Source organism: Lithobates pipiens, unplaced genomic scaffold (genome assembly GCF_037356315.1).
Source record: "Lithobates pipiens isolate NorthernLeopardFrog02 unplaced genomic scaffold, aLitPip1_a1.2 Scaffold_28, whole genome shotgun sequence".
Classification (NCBI taxonomy): domain Eukaryota; kingdom Metazoa; phylum Chordata; class Amphibia; order Anura; family Ranidae; genus Lithobates; species Lithobates pipiens.
In genome coordinates, this window is record NW_027507789.1 from 209,643,601 (window position 1) to 209,669,092 (window position 25,492).

General features: G+C 46.7%; 1 long non-coding RNA gene across 1 annotated transcript in view; it reads left to right on the forward strand.

The window, feature by feature from the left end:
- The window catches only part of LOC143934938 (uncharacterized), a 109,068-nt gene that overhangs the window by 5,099 nt on the left and 78,477 nt on the right, over nt 1–25,492 (forward strand). The window contains exon 2 of the long non-coding RNA XR_013263442.1: nt 5,491–5,677. This is a non-coding gene — a long non-coding RNA (uncharacterized LOC143934938). The remainder of the gene's footprint in view (nt 1–5,490; nt 5,678–25,492) is intronic.

A 25,492-nucleotide genomic window follows, 5' to 3' on the forward strand; every position in this document is an offset into this window, starting at 1 on the left:
CAGCGTGGCTCTGATCCTCCTCTTCTGGGGTCCCTCAGCGGCGCTCCTGGCACCTCCTCTTCTCGAGTGAAATTACAGTAAAATTGCTATGGGGCGGTCAGCAAGTGCTTAATAGATATCATTCAACTTGCCATAGTTCATTTGTAAAATTCAGTAGTTAGATGTAATTTGCTGTACTGGGGAGGCCAGGCAGAAATGGAAAAACAGGATAGTCAGGCACAAGTACTCTATTAGCAATAAATTGATAGAGCTGCCATTAGTTGGCCTTTTGTCAGGCCCGGATTAAGAGCATCGTGGGCGTCTGGTGCTGAGGGTTCTGGTGGCCCTTTTTTTTTTATAGAAAAGCAGTGGCAGCATTTTACCCATAACAACTTGATAAAAAATAAATAAAATAAAAAATAATGATCTTTAGCAGGGAACATACATTACACATTAACCACCTGACATCCGCGCTATGGCCGAATGACGGCCACAGCGCGCATGTGAATTCCCGGGAGGCCGTCATATGACGGCCTTCCCTGTGCACGCTCCCTGCGCACGCCGTGATCACCGAGACTCGGGTGATCACCGATCTGAGTAAGGGGCCGGTCCTGGCCCCTTACTATGTGGTCAGCTAATGACAGCAGGTCACATGATCAAAACAAAAGCTCGGTGATCGTTTTTTTTTTTTCTCCTCACGCTGTCAGCGGAGGAGGAAAAAAAAAGCTGATCACCGGCTTATCTTAAAGAGACATCGGTCCCGAAACGGAAGAGGCAATTATGCCTCATAATTGCAACCTGAAAGTGCCCACAAGTGCCACCTATCTATGCCCACAAGTGCCACCTATCAATGCCTACCAGTGGTGCAAATCAGTGCCACATAGAAGTGCTGCCTATCAGTGTAACTGATCAGTGCCCATCACTGCTGCCTCATCAGCGTACATCAATGACAGAAAAAAATTACCCGTTTTAAGATTAAATAACAAAATCTTTTTTTTTTTTTTTTTTATTCGGTCTTTTTAAAAAATGTTTAACAAAAAATAAAAATGGCACAGGTGATCAAATACCACCAAAAGAAAGCTCTATTTGTGGGGAAAAAATGATAAAAATTGTCATTTGGGTACAGTGTTGTATGACCGCGCAATTGTCATTCAAAGTGCATCAGCGCTGAAAGCTGAAAATTGGTCTGGATAGGAGGGAGGTTCAAGTGCCAAGTAAGCAAGTGGTTAAAGTAGTTCTAAAGCCTTACGTTTTTTCACCTTAATGCATTCTATGAAAAACTTTTGCGTTGCAGCTCCCCCCCCCCCCCCCCCCATAGACCACTCCTTCTTTATTTCTTACCAGAGCCCGATCCAGCGATGTCCAGCCACTGTCTCTCTCCTCATTGGACAGATTGATAACAGCGGGAGCCACTGTCAATCAAATCCTGTGACGCGGGGGCCGAGTACCGCTGTCTGTGTCAATGGACGCAGCAGCGGGACTGGGAAGCGAGCATGCACGGGGGTGCCGCCAGGTGACGCGCAGTTTCCATGGAGGCACCCGATGAAGAGGAGGGGCCTGGTGCACCGGCAGGGGACCCCAGTAGAAGAGGATTGGGGCTGCTCTGTGCAAAATGTCCACGCTGAGAGGCTGAGCCGGGTGGCGGTCAAAGCATGTGGGCAGGACCCCAACCAGCTCTGTGGCGTCAGCCGACAGTGGGCTTCAGCCTCCTGTCTGCTGAAAATGGGTCACAGGAGTGCAGATTGAACTGCAGTCCTGTGATCCGCAGGAGAAGTACAGCCAAACAAGCTGTGGATGTACTTTTCCTTTAAAGATTTGCAACTAGAACACTTGGTAATTGCGCAGTCATAAAATGCTGTACCCAAACAAAAACGATATCACCTTTTTCACATAAATAGAGCTATCTTTCGGTGGTATTTGATCACTACTGGGTTTTTTATTTTTTGCGCTATAAACGAAAAAATACCAAAAATGTGTAAAAAAAAAAAAAAAGAACTTTTTTTACTTTCTGCTATAAAACATTTCCAATAAAATAATAATAAAAAAAAATCGAATTTCATCATAAATTTAGGCCAAAATGTATTCTTCTACATGTCTTTGGTAAAAAAAAAAACAAAAACAAAAAAAACCCCAATAATTGAATCTTGATGTTTGTTTACGTGAAATTTACAGCATGGTTTTTTTCAGGGGTGCCTTGGCAAAATGGCTAAAAATAAATTATCAAAAATTGTATACAAGCCGGCAAGGTGGATGAAGTCTGCCTTTTAGTTACACAAAGCCACAGGTTTTCATTGTGCACCATTATGACTTTCTAGACACTGACATCCTAACAACCAATGACATCATCAGTTGATAAGGAGGGATTTCTGTCGCCTCCACAGCATCCATGTTTGACCCTCCTCTGCCCCTCCCCCTCAGCACTGGGGTGATATTAGCTGACTGATGGTGGATAATTGAGGGAGAAGGGAAACATTGGAATACTAGTCGGTACCAGTATGTAAAAGTGTATTTGCTTTAGAAGGATAAATCGCCTCTTACGTTGGGTGCCCTGATATTTTCCATCATTTTAAAGGGTTCCTCGACTCAAAAATGTTGAGAAACACTGGTATACATAATAGAATTTTTTTTTTATATACTACTAGTGGTGGCAATCAGCGACTCTTAGCCCCTGTACACACGGTCTGAGATTTCCACAACCAAATCCGTCGGATTTTGCCCGTCGGATCTTGTCCGAAACTGTTGCATACACACGGTCGGACAAAGTTGGCAAAAAATCCGATCTTTCAGAACGTGATGACGTAATTTCGTTACGATGGGACTACATTCAGGCTAGTAGCCAATGGCTTTGATGTAGGAATTTGATCTGAGCATGCGTGGCACTTGGTCCGATCGGAATTCTCTACACATGATCGGAGTATGTCCGATCGGCCCAGTTGGTCGGGAAATATTTCCAACATGTTGGAAAATTGGGTTGGACGGAGATTCCGACGGAATCAGTCCGATGCATACCACACACAGTCGGATTATCCGACAACACGGTCCGATAGGACACATTCCGACGGATTCTCCGACCGGGTGTACAAGGGCATAGAGGGACTCTGACAGTGGAAGATCTGATGCTGGGGGGAACTGACTAACTGCCACTGACATCACCAGTGACACTAATACAGTGATTAGTGCTAATAATTTACACTGTACTAATGACACTGGCTGGGAAGGGGTTAACATTTAGGGGCAGGGCTGAGGCTACCACTAGACAAGGGCGCCCGGCCACTGGTGTTCCTACTCTCTTCTCTCTGCAGCAAGCAACTAAGTCTCAGCATCAGCACATAGGGGTTGATTTTACTAAAGGCAAATCCACTTTGCACTACAAGTGCACAGCGAGTGAACTTGATAGTACACTAAGGCCGCGTACACACGCGCGGACTGTTCGCCCAACTTTGTCCGTCCAACAGTTTCGGCAAACAGTCCGCTCAAACTTAGCATGGACGGACATGGCCACACACGACGGACGAACAGTTTGCTGAAACCGTGCGCGAAGACGTGAACGGCACGTACGACGGGACGAAAAATACGACGTCCTATACACTGCATTATAGCTTTCGGCGTGAAAATCCTTTCTGAGCATGCGTGCAACTTTGTTTGACGAACAAGCCTACACACGGGCGGACTGTTCGCTCAAACAAGGTTTCAGCGGACAGTTTTTCGGAATTTCCGAAAAACCTTGTCCGTCCAACTGTCCGCTGAAACTGTCCGCTGAAAGCCCACACACGAGCGGACTGTCCGCCCAAACACTGTTCAGCGGACAAAGTTGGGCGAACAGTCCGCCCGTGTGTACGCGGCCTGAAAGTTATTGCAAGTGCAGTCGCTGTAGATCTGAAAGTAAGATCTGAAATGAGGGGAAGCTCTGCTGATTTTTTTCATCCAATCATGTGCAAGCTAAAATGCTGAGGTTTTTTTTCCCCCTTGCATGTCCCCATCAGATCTACAGCGACTGCACTTCCAATGCACTTGCAATAACTTGTAGTGCAAAGTGGATTGGCCTTTAGTAAATAACCCCCATTAGCTGCTGCTCCATTCGCACATAGTGTCAGAGGCGCGTCGGCAGAGGACTGTGTCTGTGTTCCAACTCCCGAATGAATGGAAGCAAGAAACCATTCACTGATGGGCACTGGTAAGCAGCATTCATGGGCGGTGGTGAGACTGCATTTGATAGGCACTGGTGGGCTGCATTTGATGGGCGCTTCATTAAAAAGGTGGGGTATACATGGGAAGTGCAAAGTGGGTGGAGTCAGGGGTGGAGCCAAGGGGGCGGCAAAATTAGGTTTTGCCTAGGGCAGTGATGGCGAACCTTGGCACTCCAGATGTTTTGGAACTACATTTCCCATGATGCTCATGCACTCAGAAGTGTAGCTGAGCATCATGAGAAATGTAGTTCCAAAACATCTGGGGTGCCAAGGTTCGCCATCACTGGCCTAGGGTGTCAAAAATCTTTGCACCAGCCCTGTTTAGGGGGCAATCAAAGGTTTAACTGTGCACCTAAGAATCAAAGGGTTAACGGTGTACCTGCCGCTGATGGAAGAGAACTCAACCAACACAGAGCTCTCTTCTGTCATTCGATCAGCAGGTTCTGGCCATTATCATTGGCGGGCACCAGCTTCTGCTGCGGTGAATGGCAGCACAGCCGAGGCAGTGGGTACGCACATGTGCCCCCTACCCAGTAGAAGCACATGTACCTGATCCGGGGAAGGAGTGGGGCCGTCCGGGTGAAGGCATTCGCCGTAGACAGCGGCGAGCAGGCGCACTATCGGCGTTAGCAGCATGCCGCTGCTAACAGCGATATGGCGTTAGTGGCGGCTCCCGTGCGCATGCGCGGGAGTGATGTCATTGCTGCTCCGGCGCTGTGAGTGGCCAGAGCAGCTATACCCGGAAGAAGATGGACTACAGGGGACAGCGGTGACATCGCTGGCTCCTGTGTCAGGTAAGTGACACATAATGGACTACTATGCGATGCACAGTAGTCCATTATGCTTTACCTTTGCAGGGAGACAAAGAGGAAGTAAACTCATCAGGGCTTATTCCTCTTTAAATCCCGTGCCTGATTTTAAATAAGCTGTTCATACTTGGGTCGAGATTTGTATGTGTTAGCTGGGAACAGCTGAATTTTAGACACATCTATGGTCATTCCTGTTCGAGAGCAATCAATCTAACGATCTACTGGTCTTGAATGGGACTGTTGGAAGATGTTCATTCGATTAGCGCCGACAGCCAATCGGCTGCAGCGCTGATCAGTGTATTGTGACAGTGGAGGAATCCCCGCTGTCAGAATGCAATAACATAATAGGGAGGATTCCCTCATCCTCCTCCATTGTGTGGAATGGGGGGGGGGGGGGAATCCATTCAGCTTTATTCTTGCGATCAGCCCCCTGGCTGATCGAAATTCAAACAGAGCTATGTATAGGCAGCTTCAGTGTGTATTTTCATAACATGTTCTCATGTTGTCTTTTACAGATCAGCCTACCTTCTGCCTCTAACTTAATGTTACAGCAATCCTTGTGAATGATGAATGGGGAATAAAAAAGGGACCCTGAGGACATACTTTCTATTGCCTTCTCCTGAAGGATCACGTCATTCATTGGATGGGCCACTCAGGCCTAGTCACCCTTTCTTCACTGGAGCTTCCCTTTAAAAATAAAAGGTATGCTTTGTTTGAGTTTTTTTTATTTTTTTTTATTTATGATAATGTAATCACAAGTTGTAACAAGTATAAAATGTAAAGTTAAATAATACATTCACTTGATAAATAATCATATTTAAATGGCTACAGAAAATAAAAGGATAATAAAACCCTCTTCACGCCTAAGGGTAAAACAAATGTTAACGCCTAAGCCCAATTTGGCAACTTTGACATGCGTTAGTAAAACCGTACATATCATCACAGCTACTTTGTGCATCCAGGTGGATTATATTATACCACGTTGTATTTTTTCAGGACAAATTGGGCTTTCATTTGGTGATAAATGATAATGAATATCTCCTAAAAAAAAAAAAAAAAGAAATTGTACTATCAAAGGAAAACTGGCCCCATATAGTACAATAAAACTCTGTTTGAGTTGTGGTCCCATTAACCACTTGCCGTCCGCGCTATAGCCGAATGACGGCCACAGCGTGGACCTGAATTTCCGGGAGGCTGTCATATGATGGCCTCCCCTTTGCATGCTCCCTGCGCTCGCCCTGCCCGGCACACGCGGCGCGTGCTGTAATCACTGAGTCACTGAGACTCGGGTGATCACAGATCCGAGTAAGGGGCCGGTCCCGGCCCCTTACCGCGTGATTAGCTGTCAGCCAATGACGGCTGATCACTTGATCTAAACAAAAGCTCGGTAATCGTTTTTTTTCTTTTCTTCTCCAGCGTGAGGAGAAAAAAGAAGCCGATCACCGGCTCATCTGCAAGGGACATCAGCCCCGAAGAGGAAGAGGTAATTATGCCTCATCTGTGCCCACCAGTATCCCCTGCCAGTGGCACCTGCCACTGCCACCTGCCAGTGCCCATGAGTGCCACCTATCAATGCTCACAAGTGCCACCTATCAATGCCGACCAGTGGTGCTAATCAGTGCCACCTAGTAGTGCTGCCTATCAGTGTTAGCGATTAGTGCCCATCACTGCTACCTATCGGTACCCATCAGTGCCGCCTCATCAGTGTACATCAATGAAGGAGAAAAATTACCTGTTTGCAAAATTTTATAACAAAATATATACACTGTATATATTTAAAATGTTATATATATATATATATATATATATATATTTTTTTTTTTTTATTCAGGCTTTTTACATTTTTTTTAACAAAAAATTTCATCCGCAGAGGTGACCAAATACCACCAAAAAAAGCTCTATTTGTGGGAAAAAAAATTATGAAAATTTCATTTGAGTACAGTGTATGACCGCATAATTGTCATTCAAAGTGCATCGGTACTAAAAGTTGAAAATTGGTCTGGACAGGAGGGGGGTTTAAGTGCCCAGTAAGCAAGTGGTTAAGATGGACAGGAAGAGTATAGTTTTAGAATACTCAGAGACTCTCTCCCATGCAGGGGGGGGGGGGGGGGGGGCTTCTGGGAAAGAGGGCAAACTGACTTGCAGTTTTCTCAAGATTGTTAGGTTTCATTCACACATGGTGTATGAATCCGTGCCATATTTGAGGGCCCTGTTTACCTGTACAGGGTTCCACAGGTGTTCTGCATATCTCCATGCAGGCCGTCCCATAGCTGTCAGTTGGGATGCAGCGGCTGCCATGCGAGTGCACAAACTGAATTTGGTGGCCTAGAAAGATTTTGGGTGGAAAAGAACCTCCAACCCTGATTAAGGGGAACTTTAGTCCTGAAGGGCTTTTTTTTTGTTGGTTTTCCACAACCTGCAGAAAAGGCAAGATGTACTAGTATGCATCACATATTAGCACATTATGTTAAACTTGCCTTAAAACAAAGCCCTCCCACACTGTTATCTCAGAGCTACAGCAGACTCCCATCTTCACCTGTCTTGCTTCCGGGTTCGCGGACTGCGGCTCTGTGACTGGCCAGAACCGCGGTGATGTCACTCCCATGCATGCATGCAGGAGCCGCCGATTATGGCACTGGGCTCAGAAGGAACGGTGCGGCTGGCCTTTCCTTAAGAGCGCATCCGCCAGTGATGTCACTAACTGCATGTAATGTAAATATCTAATTTAGGAGATATTTACACCACCTATCGGTAAGCCCTATTTTAGGCTTACCGATAGGTAAAAGTTATAGAGGAAAGTTTACTTCCTCTTTAAGGTCCCGGCCTGTGTGAAAGGGCTGAAAAGCCCAAGATATATATAGATTATATATATATATATATATACACACACACCATATCTGGCCAATTCCTCTGGAAGCTTGAAATAGATACCGGTACTTCAATGATCTCCAGTGGTGGTAAGAAATAATACCATATTCTTTGTTCCCTTGCCACCTAGTGCTCTCCTTTTCTCTCCCACGTTTAAAGTTGTGGGTGGACTTGAGTAAGTTAGTCCTGCATTGTAAGAGGGCTTTCACACTGTGCCGCCCCGGGCTTCATCGTTCTAGGGCAGTTTTAACCCCCGGCTAGCGGCCAAAAAGGGGTTAAAGCAGCGCTTTGCCGGCGGTATCGTAATGCTGCCCCATTGATTTCAATGGGGAGCGGCGGTAGAGGAGCGGTGAGTTCACCGCTCCAAAGAAGCTGCTGGCAGGACTTTTTGTGACTCCCTGCCACCGCACCGCTCCAGTGTGAAAGCCCTCTGGCTTTCACACTGGAGTGAATGGAGCCGCTGTTTTCAGGCGCTATACAGGCGCTATGTTTAGCGCTGTAGCGCCTGAAAAATGCTGGCAGTGTGAAAGGGGTCTAAATGATGACATCAGAATGTGACTCCCAGCCGGAGCGCAGAAGAGTAGAGGCTTTGGGGGACCAGTCGCAGAGCTTGGCAGAAGCCTGCCGGAGTGAGAAATAAGGTACTACAGCCTATTCCTTTACTTCTAGATTTATGAAGAGGTTAACTCTTGCCGTCCAGGAAACTCTATCGCTTGCCCTATTCCCTGACCGACTTGCTGCAGTTCCCTATTTTATTTTGAACAACTTTTTACTCATTTTGACCACTATAAATTAAAAATATAAAAATAAAATGCAGGGAAAAGAATTAGGTATTATTATTATTTCAGGTACTTATATAGGTATACATTTTATCAGTGCTTATTTGATCTGACCTAGTTCTGATTACTACTCCACAAAAATTTTTTTTGCTGTAGCCAGTAGCAACCAGTCAGATGCTAGCATTCCTTTTGAAATCTTCTTTGCACAAACAGCAGGAGAACTGTCCTTTGGTTTTCATAACACTTGAGAATGAACAACCAGCAATCTCATAAACAGGAAAGTGTGTCCGCCTCTTCAGTTATGTAAGGGGCAGGTGCACTGTTAAACATGTAAGCATTTGGCCCTCTGGGCACTGTATGCATTAGGAAGGGATGGTGTTAAAAACTATGTTCTTCTCCAAGTTCTGCAGGAACATCCCTGGGGGGGGGGGGAGGCATGACGTCAGTGAAAGACGTTCTCTTTCACATCTCAAAGGTTATAAGAAAGCTAATGAAATCACACAAGCTGCATTTAGCCAGAGAATTTGGGCATTTAATAATATGGCAGCACTGCAAGCAATGGTTAGGTACAAGGGTGGTAGCCCCAACAGCAGCCATAATGTTTAGCTTCTTTCATCTATGTTCAAATACGGTCCTTGTCACTTGACCCCCCCCCCCCCCCTTCTAGATTGTAAGCTCTAATGAGTAGGGCCCTCTGATTCCTCCTGTATTGAATTGTAATATAACTGTACTGTCTGCCCTACTGTTATAAAGCACAAGCGCAAACTGTTGGTGCTGTAATAAATTCTGTATAATAATAAAAGGAACTGTCAGGATAGCATAGTATGGGAACTGCCATTCCTAACATGTTTTTAAAGGTTCAAGCTCCAGGACTGTCATTTATCTCTGCCTTACTAATTAGTGAGTCACTGACAAGCAATGCAAAGGAACAAGCAATGCATATGAAGGGCTCCTATGATTCTGATTGCGTGCTTGTTCCAGGTCAGCAACTCTTGAAGTAGTGAAGCGCAAATTAACATGACAGCGCCTTCAAGAACTAGTCATCAATGGCAAACTCCTTATTTCTCTTATGACAGATGAGATAACTAATGTTATGCCGCGTACACACGATCGGAATTCCGGCCAGAAAAAGACAGATGAGAGCTTTTCATCGGAAAATGCGACCGTGTGCGTGCCCCGTCGGAATTTAGCTGTCCGAATTTCCGCCAGCCAAAAATTGATAGCATGTTCTCAATTTTCCCGACGGAAAAACTTTCTATCGGTAATTCCGATCGTGTGTATGCAATTCCGACGCGCCAAAAATCACGCATGCTCAGATTCAACTACGAGACAGAAGCTATTGGCTACTGGCTATTAAACTTGCTTTTTCTAGTCCCGTCATACGTGTTGTACTGCGTTATAAACGATTGGAATTTGATGTAACCGTGTGTAGGCAAGACAGCTTGAGTGGAATTCCATCGGGAAAACCATCAGAGCTTTTTCCGACGAGAATTCCGATCGTGTGTACGTGGCATTAGATTCTCATGTTGTTATTGATACCATTGATATGGTTATCTTAGGTGTTTACATACCGCCACCGGCTACGATTGCTCTTTTAAAGTACCTAACTCCTCTCCTCTCTGCATATTCCATCGATAATCTCATTATTGCTGGAGATTTGAACATGGCTCTGAACCCATCTCTGGATAGGTTGTCTCGAGGGGCCGGTGTGGACTCTCCTCTGTTGCAATGGGCATCCCTTTTATGGCCTGACCGACGTCTGGCAGTGGAAACACCCGACGGACAGGGTCTACACCTGCCACTCCACGTCCTACCATGCTATGTCACGAATAGACTTGATTTATGTCAGCAGTGGTTTGCTCTCCCGGGTCCGCGAGGTAGATATGCTCCAGAGGGGCATATCAGATCATGCTCCGGTGCTGTGTAGTTTCCAAACAAAAACACCCCCACCTGAGAGACTGTGGTGACTCTAATCTGGATCTCTAATCCCATAATAGAGGCTGAAATCTCCACATACATATCCAAATTTTGGTTGAAAAATGCAGGAACTACCTCTATAGACAGCACCTGGGACGCATTCAAGGCCTACACCAGGGGTTGCTACCAGTCCTCTATCTCCCGAGCTAGGAAGAACGCAGCTATCACCATTGCTGAGGCCAAGGCTAAAGCATAAACTCTGGATTCCCAATATGTTTTATCCCGCAACCCGGTTACATATCTAGATATGCAAGCCGCATACCCAGAGGTGATGCTTCTCAGGGTGACAAAAGCTAAAAAACAACAACTGCCACAATCCGCAGCGCATCTTTGAGCAGGGTGAAAGAGCTGGACGGCTCTTGGCTTGGTTGGCTAAGGAGCAGCAACCAATCTCCTCTATTGCCCGAATACGTGACGCCAATGGTGTCTCTGTGGTTGACTCTATAGCCATCAATGGCCGATTTGCTTCTCACTATGGCGACCTATACTCCTCTAGGGTAGACTACATAGGGGAAGAATTGAACTCCTTCCTTGACCAGGTCACCGTCCTTTACCACCCTTACCACCATGGCGCGTGAACACCTTGACAATGGAAGAGGTTCAACAAGCCTTAGGTGACCTGCAGGCAGGGAACATCCCGGGGGGATGGTATCCCTCCGGAATTCTTTAAACAATATAGTGAACAGCTGACACCCAAACTGCATGAGATGATAGTCAAGACCCTAAAAGAAGGGACTCTCCCAGCTTCTATGGCGGATGCGGTCATAGTGGTTATACCGAAATTAGGTAAAGACCCTGAGCTGTGTACTTCCTACCATCCTATCTCCTTGCTCAATGCTGATGCTAAGATTCTTACTAAGATCCTAGCTAGGCGACTGAATGAGGTTGTCCAAGCTCTGGTACACAAAGATCAAACCGGATTCATGGCGGGCAAGGGCACAGATTGAAACTTGCAGAGGTTGTACATGCTTCTGGGCTCTGGGGATCACCTCGCCCATTCTGACGCAGTGTCCTCCCTGGATGCTGAGAAAGCATTTGACTCAGTGGAATAGGTCTATCTATGGGAGGTCCTGCCCCGTTTCAGCTTTGGCCCCAAATTTATCTCCTGGGTGCAGGCCCTGTATAAATCCCCATGAGCTAGAGTATGCACTTGGTCGGTTTTCTCACCTACCTTCTGTCCCCATAGAGGAACTAGGCAGGGATGCCCACTCTCCCCAGAGTTTTGCACTAGCTATAGAACCAATGGCAATCCTTCTGCACTCCTTACTGACTATCTGCGGCATCTCAATAGGCCCTGTAGAAGAAAAAAACATCCCTCTACGCCGATGATATCCTTTTGTACCTTAGCAATGCTACGACCTCATTAAGGGAGGCCCCTTTACTTATAGACATCTTCGGCAGGTACTCAGGCATACGTGTCAATTGGGGAAATTCGGTCCTCTTTGCACTACACTCCTCGGACGATAGGCTGCCAACTGATACTCCATTGCAATGGGTCTCACAGTTCAAATACCTGGGTGTTGTTATACACAGAGACATCTCACAATTTACCCCTCTCAATTTAACCCCGGTGTTGTCCCTCCTGACTCAACGATGTACTCTATGGAAAACACTACCCCTCACCCCAGTTGGTATAGTTAATCTGATTAAAATGTCTGTGGTACCTAAATTTGTTTATCTTTTCAGACAAACCCCAGTTCCCATCCCACACGCATTTAAAAAAAAACCTAGATAGTCTGCTTATCTCCTTTTGTATGGAATGGCGGCACCCCCAAAATAGCCAAAACCACTCTACAATTGCCAGTCACTCTGGGAGGTCTGGCAATGCCCTGTTTTGTCAAATACTACTGGTTAGCGGTCTTTATGATGGTCAGATCGTAGTTGTCCAAGGAGCCGGCCAATCCCGCAGCTACATTGGAGGTGACGTTACTTGGCCCAACTCGGAACTCTGGAACTTAATTCATAGGGGTCCCAGATCCAACCCACACATTACCCCATCAATGCATGTTACGCTTCGAGTCTGGGAGATGTTGAGGACTAAAGTGGAAAAACCCAGCAGCTGGTCCACACATACTCCACTATGGGGGAATCCAAGACTGCCACACTTTCGGTCAATCCTGGAACCAACGATATGGGCCCTGTATGGTATGAAAACACTGGCCGATATGGGCTGTGCTCATTTGATACTCTTAAAAGAGACCGCGGAGTGCCTAACCATATGTTCTTTAGGTACCTTCAGCTCCTCCATGCCTACCGAGCTCAGTTTCCCCTCCCTATCATGCTGGAGGCAACTAATGTTGAGTGCATGCTGAGTCTGGCGGAAGACCTTAAACCCCTATCCGCTCTCTACTCTGAATTTGTCGGACTGGACAACTCCAAAGTATCCCGATTGTTCTCAAAATGGCAGGCGGACGTGCCGGCGCTCGATGACGATGATTGGGAGGAGGGTATTCAGCAATGCCTTCCCCTCATGATCTCTGCGAAGGATAGGTTAACCCAGCTTAAGTTTCTACACCGAGCATATTATTCCCAAGAGCGACTAGCCAAGATGTACCCCACCAGGAGCTCAGTCTGCCCCAAATGCAACCTGAAGATGGGCTCCTTCATCCATGTTATATGGTCTTGTCAGTGACTCAAAAATTTCTGGGAAGGGATGGTTAAGGATATCAACTCTATCAGCAAGCTGCATGTCCTACGCAAACCGATACCACTGCTACTGGGTATTGTTGATACACTGGAGACAACACAATCTAAAAAGCTATTTGTAGTCTACACAGCCTTCTTTGCCAGGAAAGCAATCCTCTAAAAATGGCTCCCCCACCCCAGCAGTACAGCAATGAAGAACCCTGGTGGATGTGGCCTTACCTCTATATAGGCCAACCTATTTGGGACATAACTGCCCCAAAAAATTTGATAGGATATGGGCGGCGTGGATTAAGGAGCGGTAGCTAACTCTGGAGTAGGGTTTGGAGCCAGGTAGGGTAGGAAATAGTTTGAGATTGTCAGAAATGTAAACTTCTAAACTCCTTCAAATAACAGGACACCATGATTTACATTTTATCTGTGGGGCTCTACTGTAATGCATGTGTGGGTCCCTTGTTGCTGTTGAAGCTGCATTGCTTGTGGAATACCCTGGTCTTGGTTGGACACATAGTTCTACCCAATAAGATTGTCAAGACCCGGATCTGAACCTGCAACCTCTGCTGCGTCTAGCCACTTCACCACCCGTAGGACATCATATGACGTCCTGGACTCTGAGTGGAGATCTGGATGATGGGCGCAGCTGCAGGTCTCCTTCAGATATCTTTATTTATTTTTTTTCAGCAGGTGCAAAGTAAACGCCCCCATAGCTACTCTTTAGCCACTTGATTGCTTTTACAGGCTGGTGGGAGGGAATGTTCCTCCAGCCGCCCTTCTCCGGGCTCTTCCGTACGTTTGGAGAGCCGGAGAATGAAACCACCAGCGGAGGAGGTTTACCATGGAGCTGACTGCGGACCCAATGATACCCGTCCATCTCTATGACCCTCGGACGCCAGAAGCAAAGTCCTGACATCACTTCCGGCAGATGTAAACACTGCCATTTTTTCTTCTGGGAAGCCTGCAATTTTTATTTTTTTTCTCGGCTTTCCAGCATAGAGGAGAGATGTGGGAACTTATAGACCCCAGATCTCTCCATAAAGAGGACCTGTCATGCCCTTGTCCTATTACAAGGGATGTTTACATTCCTTTTAATAAGAATAAGTAATACAAATATATATATTTTAAAAGGAAAGTGTAAAAAAAAAAAAAAAAAATTCTTAAAGCGCCCCTGACCCCTCATGCTCACATGCAGAAGTGAATGCATACATGCCCACATATGTAAACGGCTTTTAAACTACACATGTGAGGTATTGCTGTGAACGTTAGCGCAAAAGAAAATGATTTTAGCACGAGACCTTCTGTAACTCTAAACTGGTAACCTGCAAAGATTTTTAAAGCGTCGCCTATGGAGATTTTTAAGTACCGAAGTTTGGCACCATTCCACGAGTGTGCGCAATTTTAAAGCATGACATGTTGGGTATCTATTCATTTGGTGTAACATCATGTTTTGTTTTTATTTCTAATTCATGAAAGTTTTTTTTTTTTGTAAGAAAAATTGCGTTTGAAAAATCCCTGCGCAAATATAGTGTGATATATAAAATTGCAACCACCATTTTATTCCCTGGAGTCTCTGCTAAAGATATATATATATATATATATATATATATATATATATATATATATATATATATATATATATCATTTTCTAACAAAAGAATTTACATTTTTACATGTAGGAGAGGAATGCCAGAATTGGCCAGGTAGGGAAGTAGCTAGCAGTATCTCTTCTTGCTGAGTCACCAGAGATGCTGGACAGCTCCTTGGACAATTTTGCCTTGCATTTTGTTTCTGGTGAACCTTGAACTCTTTGTTCCTCCCCTTCCTATTTATGTTATTCCTTTGCACTTCCTGTTTCCCTGATTATTGTGCTCTCTCCAGCCAATACAGTGGAACCTGCCCGGGAAGCCGGCAAATGCCCGGGAGGCGCACAGGAAGTGCCCTCAACCTGATGGAAAAAGGTGGGGAAAATGCCCAGGAGGCACACAGGAAGTGACCTCAAACTTCCCTATGTAAGCCCAGCCCAGACACTGCCAAATTACTGGATTGTCTTCGGTCCCCCCTTGTTCCTGTGCTAGTGTGTGATCTGTCTGAACTTGTTGTGACTACTCTTGTTTGCTGCTTGCTGTTGACCTCGGATTTGTACTTTGACCATTCTACTTCTTTGCCCCTTTTGTACTCAGCTGCCAGATTGGAACTGACCCCGGCTTGGATCTGGACCATTCTTCTTCTGATTAACCCTTTTATACTTTGTTGCCAAACTGGACTTGACCTCGGCTCGGATCTCGGACTAAGGCTTGTACGATGCTCCGCACCAATGGCACCCGTGCCACTCGGTGTCCACCAAGTCTCTGTCTCCATCTCCAGAGGCTTCAAGGACCCAAGGTGCAAGGGAGACCTCCCCACTACTTCGGTCTCACCTCAGGAGCGCAGGAGATATTCTTTCTTTTTATTTTACAGTTTTTCACTGGATCAGGAGACCACACTGAGATCTGCTGTTCCTAGTGATCAGGAACAGCAATCTCTGTGTTGTCCCAGTAAGCTCACCCCCCCCCCCACACACAGTTAGGACACACCCAGGGAACACAGTTAACCCTTTGATCACCCCCTAGTGTTAACCCCTTCCCTGCCAGTGTCATTTATACATTGATCAGTGCATTTTTTCAGCTCTGATCACTGGTCCCCAGAAAGTGTCACTTGGGGTCAGATTTGTCTGCCGCAATGTTGCAGTCCCAATCACAGATTTCTGCCATTACCAGTAAAAATATATTTAAAAAAAATAAAGGTTCATAAATCTATCCCCTATTTTGTAGACACTATAACCTTTGTGCAAACCAATCAATATTATTGTGATTTTTTTTTTCCTACCAAAAATATGTAGCAGAATACATATTGGCCTAAACTGATGAAGACATGTTTTATTTATTTTTTTTTTTTTTTTTTTTTGGATCTGTATTATAACAGAAGGTAAAAAAAAATATAATTTTTTTTGTTTATAGCGCACAAAATAAAAACCGCAGAGGTGATCAAATACCACCAAAAGAAAGCTCTATTTGTGGGGAAAAAAGGACGTCAATTTTGTTTGGGTACAACGTCGCACAACAGCACAATTGTCAGTTAAAGCGGCACAGTGCCGTATCGCAAAAAATGGCCAATTTTGTTTGGGTACAACGTCGCACGACCGAGCAATTGTCAGTTAAAGCGACACAGTGCCGTATCGCAAAAAATGGCCTGGTCATTAAAGGGGGTAAATCTTTCCGGGCGGAAGTGGTTAAGGCTCCTGTTCTGTAAGAGTTAAAGGAAGCACCTGATTGGCTGCATTGCACAAAAAGAACACTTCCTCATTCAGTCTCTGACATATAAGAAGGCCAGTATGGTGGCCTGAATTTATGGGAGGAGCCTGGAGGGGTATTTAACCAGCCCGTTCGGCTGTGTTCCTTGTCGGTTCCTGTGCACGATATCTGTTACGTCAGAGATCTAGAGCCGACTATTCGAGATTATACGTTGTGAGTTCAGTGTTCATGAGTTCCCGTGTTCGTTAGTCCCATCTTCGTGAGTTTGTGTTACGAGTCCGTCTTCGTGTCCATGAGTTAAGCGTTCGTGTGTTGTCGTTCTCCGAGATTCGCAACACTCGAGTCGCAGTTGTCGTACAGCACGTCTGGTCCGGCTGTCGCAGGTAGGGCTTCGGCTCCCATTTCTCATTTCATGTATTTTTATGTCACTAAACTGCGATATACTGAGCTCACGAACTACTCATGTACCGCGTCCCGATTCGAATCCAGTCGCATCTCCGATGCACCGATTCGCTTCGGTGTGCCCCAGTTTGTTCGGCCTCATTTCAGTACATGCTCCAGAGACAGAGTTACTCGCAGGTTCAGTCACTGATTCTTGTCTTTGCCATGGCACATCATTTCTTGTCCCATATTACGCTCCGATTCAAATCCAGTCGCATTTCAGGAATGCACCAATTCGCTCCGGTGTGCCCAGTTGTTTGGCCTCATTTCAGTACATGCTCCAGAGACGGATTCTCTTGTCAATTCATTGGTTCGGTCACTGATTCTTGTCTTTGTCATGGCATATCATTTCTGGTCACTTATTATGCTCCGATTCGAATCCTGTCGCATTTATAGAAGCACCGATTCGTTCCGGTGTGCCCAGTTGTTTGGCCTCATTTCGGTACATGCTCCAGAGACAGGATTCATTTGTCAATCATGGGCTCACCCTCTGATTCTTGTCTTTGTCATGGGTATCATTTCTTTGTCACCAATCACGCTCCGATATGAATATAGGCACACCTATGCACTAAATTCGTCCCGGCGTGCCCCAGGACAAGCCACATTTCAGTACATGCTCCAGAGTCCGTTTCGTGCTCAGTCGCAAGCTACGGCATGGCGATCTGGGCCTCTGTCATGGCAGAATCATTCATTTCATTGTCACGTACTGCGTCCCGGTTCGAATCCAGTTGTATTTTGCAATGTTCCGTTTCGTTCCGGGGGAGCCTTGCTCATTGGCCTCATTTCAGTACATGCTCCAGAGTCCAGTTCGTTGTCAGTTGCATCTGCAACACGACCGAGTCGCTCCTCTGTCATGGCAGATGTTCATTTCATTTAAGGCAACATTTCATTGTTTGTTTGTCTCATTTAATTTCATTTCAACTCACTGCCACCCATCAAAGTCACTGTTTTAGTCAGTTATCTGTGACAGGTATTTGGAACATTCAACAAGTTTTGCCTTCATGTTTATAGGTCAGTCGAGTTTCAGTAGGTCCACCCTGCACCCGTTTGGACGGTGCTTCCCTAGGTTCCGCTCAGTGAACTTCAACCCCGAGGACAAGTCGGCAAACCCAGGTTTAGGACTACCATGTCCCAAGCCAGCAGTGAGGATCTCACGGCCCCATTGTCCCCCTCTCCAGCCTCAGAAAGTGGCAGCGTGCAGTCCCTTAGGGGATGGACCATTCCGAAATTGACTTCAGAGTTAAGATGTAGAGGTGTGCCCTTTCCTGCTACAGCCAAGAAAGCCAAGCTCTTCAAGCTCCTCTTCCCTCCTCCAGCCATGGCAGGATCCAGCACCCAGCAAGCTTCCCTGGATTCTATTTCTTCTGCCATAACGCAGCTTCACACCCTGGTATCATCCCTGGCCACCTCAGTTTCTGTGGCGCTCTTGGAGACCCGCCCACCCGTTTCTCCCCCCGACCCCGCGGTAGCCCAGGCAGTGGCTACTCCTTCTGCAGGTACCACAGGGTGGAGTCCCGTGGAGTTCCGTGGATACCCTTCCCACTTGGTTCCAGCCAATGTCAGGAAGGACATCCTGGAGGGCAAGGACGTCAACCTCGCCTCCCTGCTCATCTCCGTCCACGACCTGGTGGAGAACAAGGCTTACACGTGAGGGGATGTGTCGGTAGTCCTTAAAGCTAAAGATCCCAGTGTCAGGTCACCTTGAGGCGAGGTGACAGGTGCACACCGTAGGGATCTGGAGTGCACCGCAAGGTTGTGGACCCTACGGCTGACTGCTGCAGACGGGGGACAGATCCCACTGGGGTTAGAGCGTAAGATTCCCTGGGGTGCGGAGTCTAAGAGCCAGCAGGTGTTCACCAGCGCCTCTGGTGGTGAGGATGGACTTGGCTGCAACTGGCTCTAGGTCACGACCCCCAGGGTCCCCCAGCCCACAGTAGGCAACAGGAGGATAGGGATGGTGAGGGACAAAGCCAAGGTCGGGGCCACAAGCAGACAAGAATAGTCGGGTACACGCCAAAAGGTCAGGATCACAGGCAAACAGGGATAGTCAAGACACGCCAAAGTTGGTAACGGAAAACAGTAGCAGAGCACACGGCAGGAAACAGGAAGCTAACACCCAAAGGAATACACAATGGTTGATCAGCCCTGATGGCCTGCAGTGCACAGGTTAATATAGGGCTCCCTGATAGGGCCTGGGGTGGAGCCATGCTTAGAAGAGAGGTTATAAAAACCACCAGGTGGAAGTGGCTGGCCTCTTAGTCTGAAGACATGAGGGGAGGTAAGCAAACACAGGAAGATCACTGCATAACCATGACACCCAGGTTGGACAGGAAGCTATCAGTGACGGAGTTCACGTTGGCCTTCAGCATGATGAGGGATGTGATCTGCTCAGCCTCCCCCAGCAGGAGAGAAGAGCTGGATCAGTATCTCCATACCATGGTAAACCTGGGCTATAAATACGGGGGTTTTGGCTTCTATGATTACCACCGCTCTTTCTCAGCTAAAGCGGCTGCCTGGTTCCTGCAGTTCCAGATGTCTACTGACTGGAGTGTCATGGATACCGAGCTGTTTTGTCGCCACTTTGCGGGCCTTCGTTCACCCCTCTGCACAATCTGCCAGTTGGCCACCCATACTGCCACTTGGTGCGCCAACTCGACATCAGCTCGTCCTTCTGAAAGTCCCTCTACCTCCTGTGCAGTTCAGGGTCAGCAGGCCCCTGCACGCCTGCCTCAGTTGGACAAATTTGGGTGCCCAGTCCGGACAGTAGGAGGAGCAGCAATCTGCAATTACTTTAATTACGGTTCCTGCAACTTCAGCCAATGCCGTCTGCACCCTTTGCCAAAGGGCTCACCCCAGGCTCCTGTGTGAGGTCAAGCAGCTAAAGAAGGCGTGACTAAGCCGGGTCAATGTCATATGGCTCGGCTTCTACCTTTCCTCACACCCCACTCCCTCTCTGGCCACCTACCTTATTCAAGGTTTTACGGAGGGCTTCCACACTGGTCTCATTTCACTACCTCACGTGACCCATGAGTGCCGGAACCTTCGGTCGGCGGCCAGTGACGAACAGGCCATAGACCAGCTCCTGCAAGTGGCGTTAGATCGGGACTTCATGATAGGCCCGTTCACCCAGCCCCCCTCCAACACCTGGAGAGTCAGCCCTATTGGGCTTGTCAAGGGCAAGTTCTCCAATAAATTACGTCTGGTGTACGATTTGTCAGCGCCTCATTCATCTACCATCCCCAGTCTGAATTCACTTATCCCCTCCGAAGAGTTTTCTCTCAAGTACGCCTCCGTAGACATGGCCATCCAGGCTATACTCAAAACGGGCACTGGCACCTGGCTCTCCAAGGCCAATATCTCAGATGCCTTTAAGCTCCTTCCCATCCACCCGTCTCTTTTGTGCTGGCATGGCATCAAATGGAGGGAGGCATATTATTTTGCCACCAAGCTGACCTTCGGGTCTAAAAGCAGCCCCTGGCTTTTCGACACGTTTGCGCAGTCGCTTACGTGGATCCTCCTACACAAAGCCCAGTGCCAAGAGGTCATCCATTACCTGGATGACTTCCTTTTGATAGAGCCACCCGGCTCACCCCCCGGGGACCTCGATAAGTTAAGGGTTGTGTTCAGGAATCTTAATGTCCCTATTGCGGAACACAAAGTCGATGGTCCAGCTCAGTCCATCACCTTCCTCGGGGTTAACCTGGACACCTGCGCCATGCAGGCCAGCCTCCCCCCAGATAAACTGGCCCGCATCAGGGCAGTTCTGCGAGACTTCACCCACTCCAGAGGGTGCACCAAGAAACAGCTGCAATCCCTTCTCGGGATGCTCAACTTTGCTATGCATATCATCCCCCAGGGTTGCTCCTTCGTGTCCCGCCTACTGGTGTTCCTGTCCCACACACAGGATCCCGAGCAGGTCCTCAGCCTCGACTCCGCAGCAATAGTGGACCTCTCTATGTGGGAGGAGTTCCTTTCATCCTGGAATGGCATATCATTGTTCATTCCCACGGTGTCTTCCCTTTCACCCCAGGTAGTGACAGATGCAGCTGCCTCCACAGGCCTTGCGGCAATTTTTGGCCATATTTGGTTCGCAGCTCCCTGGCCACCTCAGATACTGGCTTCACCGACACATCTTCCCTTTTTGAACTGTACCTTATAGTAGCAGCAGCACACCTCTGGGGCCACAGCTTGACAGGGCCAAACCGTGGCTTTTACTACAGATAACCTGGCCACAGCAGAGATCATAAACAAAGGCAGGTCCAAGTCCCTTGCAGTGATGTCCTTCTTACGTAGGCTGGTTCAGCTGTCGTTACAGTTCCAATTTAACATCTACTGTTCCTTTATCCCCGGCAAGCGCAATCTTGTAGCAGATGCCCTCTCCCATTTTAATTTCGTTTCATTTTTCGAACAGATGCCCGGAGCCGAACCGATGTCAGCAGCTATCCCGGCTTGGTCTCAGCTGACCCTGGACTAGCTCCACATCTTCAAGCAGCAACCCAGCTCATCAATTCCTCTCTCTCGATCAACACCCTCAAGGCCTACCAGACGGCCTGGAGGGCCTTCCACAAGTTCCTGTCGCGTCATGGCAGAGAGACATCCTGTGTCAAACAAGTCCTGGCCTTTGTCTCTTACTGCCATACGGAGCTTGCGCTATCCCACAATACCATCCGGCTGTATCTAGCCGGTGTCCAACATTTCTTGTCACTCCAGGACCCTACGAAACCCTCATTATTTACGTTCCATGCTATACGGGCCGTCTTACGTGGTGTCCAGAAGCTCCAGCCAGTGGTCAGCGCCGAACGCCTGCCCATTATGGGAGTTATCTTTAGGAATATGTCAAATATCCTGGCTACATCACCATTCTGTCTTCTCCCTAGCATGGTCTTGCAAGCGGCCATGTATCTGGCCTTCTACGGGTTCTTACGACCAGGAGAGCCCACCTGTAACAGCCCCAGAGACCGCATGCTTCGCAAACGCCACCTGGTCCGCTGCGAAGACCATTTCATTCTACATTTAGCGGTCTCTAAAACACAGCAAGTTGGCTCCGGTACGGATGTCCATTACTATAAAACCAATAACATCTGGTGTCCAGTCACCACTCTCACTCGGCTGTTGTCTTTACTGCCTGAACAACCAGACTCTAGTCCACTCCTACCATTTCATACCAAGCCCCTGAACACCGCTCGGTTCATGGAACACATCAGAATACTTCTTCGTAACCTTCATCTGAACCCTACGCAGTACTCCGGAAACTCATTCCGTATCGGGGCAGCCTAAACAGGCTCCCGCCAAGGGGTCCCGGACCACGTTATCAAAAAGCTAGGCAGGTGGAAGTCTGCCTGCTTTGCCCGCTACATTCCCAATCCGCAAGTGGAGATGGCCCAGGCCTTTTCCAAACACACAGTGACTGAGCCAAAGTCAATAAAGAGCCATCCCTTTCTGAATGTTTTTGCCCCCTTATTTTGGTATACCATACATTGGACCAAGGCACACTTTCAGGTCCATTTCAAATGGTAAGTTTATGTTAACCCTGTTTGTCATCCTTATTTGTATCGGCCATAGGGCTCTAAACCATAAATTAAATACAGGAGGAGGATTTCCTGCGGTGAATCCTAAAACCAAGTAAAAGGTCACATTGGATAGAGTTTTGTGTAGTAATGAAATTTGACCAGCAGAGGTCAGCATTGTGCTGCACATTTAAACTAATAATGGGGCTTCGTATAATGTATTATCTAAAACAAGAGCATGATAGAATTAAATTGTACTTCGCTACCTAAATAATTAAAGGGGGACTCGATAGTATACAATGTGTCAAACAACAACACAAAAGTGCCAAAGATTCGATTTTTATATCAGGTATATTATATAGCATTGTCCAGAATTGGTTATTATATTGCATTGTCCAGGTTTAAAAACAAGCAATGTAGAGCAGGGGCCTCCAAAACTTCTCAAAATTTCTCAATACGGGCCAGTTTACTGTCCTTCAAATTTAAGGGGGGGGGGGGGGGGCAGACTGTAGCCAGTGGGATTAGAAAATGTCCAAGTATCCTTGAGATGGTGGTCAGTGGATGTACAAATAATTATCATCTATGGTCAATAGAGGGAGGAATAGTGTCCATACATTAGTATTAGTTGGAGGAATAGTGCCCCATCATTGGTATTAGTTGGAGGAATAGTGCCCCATCATTGGTATTAGTTGGAGGAATAGTGCCCATACATTAGTATTAGTTGGAGGAATAGTGTCCATACATTAGTATTAGTTGGAGGAATAGTGTCCATACATTAGTATTAGTTGGAGGAATAGTGTCCATACATTAGTATTAGTTGGAGGAATAGTGCCCCATCATTGTTATTAGTTGGAGGAATAGTGCCCCATCATTGTTATTTGTTGGAGGAATAGTGCCCATACATTAGTATTAGTTGGAGGAATAGTGTCCATACATTAGTATTAGTTGGAGGAATAGTGCCCCATCATTGGTATTAGTTGGAGGAATAGCGCCCCATCATTGGTATTAGTTGGAGGACTAGTGCCCCATCATTGGTATTAGTTGGAGGAATAGTGCCCATACATTAGTATTAGTTGGAGGAATAGTGTCCATACATTAGTATTAGTTGGAGGAATAGTGTCCATACATTAGTATTGGAGGAATAGTGCCCCGTCATTGTTATTAGTTGGAGGAATAGTGCCCCATCATTGTATTAGTTGGAGGAATAGTGCCCATACATTAGTATTAGTTGGAGGACTAGTGCCCATAGTTTCTTATTAGTTGGAGTAATAGTGTCCATACATTAATATTAGTTGGAGGAATAGTGCCCCATCATTGGTATTAGTTGGAGGAATAGTGCCCATACATTAGTATTAGTTGGAGGAATTGTGCCCATAGTTTCTTAGTAGTTGGAGGAATAGTGCCCCATCATTGGTACTAGTTGGAAGAATATTGCCCCATCACTGGTATTGGTAGGAGGAATATTATTTATTTATTTATTTATTACAGGTACTTGTATAGCGCCATCAATGTGCCCGGCTCTACACATAAATATAGTGTACATTCACACCAGTCCCTGTCCTGGGGGGGGGGGGTAACAATCACTGGAGGGATTAGTTGAACAAGCTATCGATGGTTCCAACTTCATAGTTGAACCTGCCAAAAACATTTGATGTCCTAGAAAAAGGCCGTCTCAGAATCATAGTTTGTTTATGTAAAGCCCGGCAGCTCTCCCCCATCTCCATTGGGAGACTCGTGGACCACCAGACAATCCCCCTTCTAATTCTCCTGCACTTGGTGTGGTTGTGACATCCGCAGATCATCATACGGAATGGTTCTCACTACCGGGGCTTTTTGGCCATGCCGGGAAGTGAGTGAACTGCTCACTGTGTAGCATTAGAACAGCCGCTGCCCTGAAGGTGCAAACTGTTCATTTATTTTACTAATTTTTAGTTTTTTTAATTATTATTAAATATACACATTATATTTACTTAGTAATAAAAGAATATAATTAAAACTGAACTGCATGCAAATGGCTTAAGGTGTAAGGGAGGTATGTTATCTTCCAGGTATTCATCTCCATCCAGTCCTGAGATGTACACAGCTCTGCCACATGGCACAGTGTTGTCTTGCAGGGCAGGAGACCTATTTTTTTCTCTGTTGTAGTTCAGTAACAAATCCAGGTCTTGTCTCCCCCCCCAACCTGTGACTGGACAGTGAAAGAGGAAGCTACAGACCGATGATTTCATTTCTCTTTCATTTTCTCTTTCATTGGCTTTGTTCTGCTTCTCCCTCACCCAGTCTGAGCTCTGCTGCACATGCTAATATCAAGTAAAATGTAGGTACTCGCACCGTTTACATTTAATAAATACATAAAATGATGAACACGGAGCTGCATCATATTATGTCTTTTATATTTGCTTGGAGTTCAGGTTTAAAGTGGTTGTAAACCCTTACAAACCACTTTGACCTACAGGTAAGCCTAGATTAAGGCTTTACCTGTAGGTCCAAGAAATATCTCCTAAACCTACACGGTTTAGGAGATATTTGCCAAAACACAGGCACAGCCGTCTACGGCGCATGCGCACTGAGCGCGCCGCTGTCAACTGCGATATGCCGCGAGTGGTGGCTCCCGTGCGCATGCGCGGGAGTGACGTCATCGCGGCTTCGTCGAATGACAGCGGCGGAGCAGCGAGACCCACCGAGAAGATGGATGCTCCAGATTACAGGGGACAGCGGTGACTTCGCTGGCTCCTGTGTCAGGTAAGTGACACATAATGGACTACTATGGGATGCACAGTAGTCCATTATGCTTTACCTTTGCAGGGAATGAAAGAGGAAGTAAACTCATCAGGGTTTACTTCCTCTTTAAAAGGGTTGTAAAGGTTTGTGTTTTTTCACCTTAATACATTCTATGCATTATGGTGAAAAAACACTTGTCAGTGACCGCCCCCCCCCCCCCCGTTTTACTTACCTGACCCCTGAACTTGACCCGGCAAGGGCACGCTGTCTCTGCAAAACATCTGGGGTTCTCTG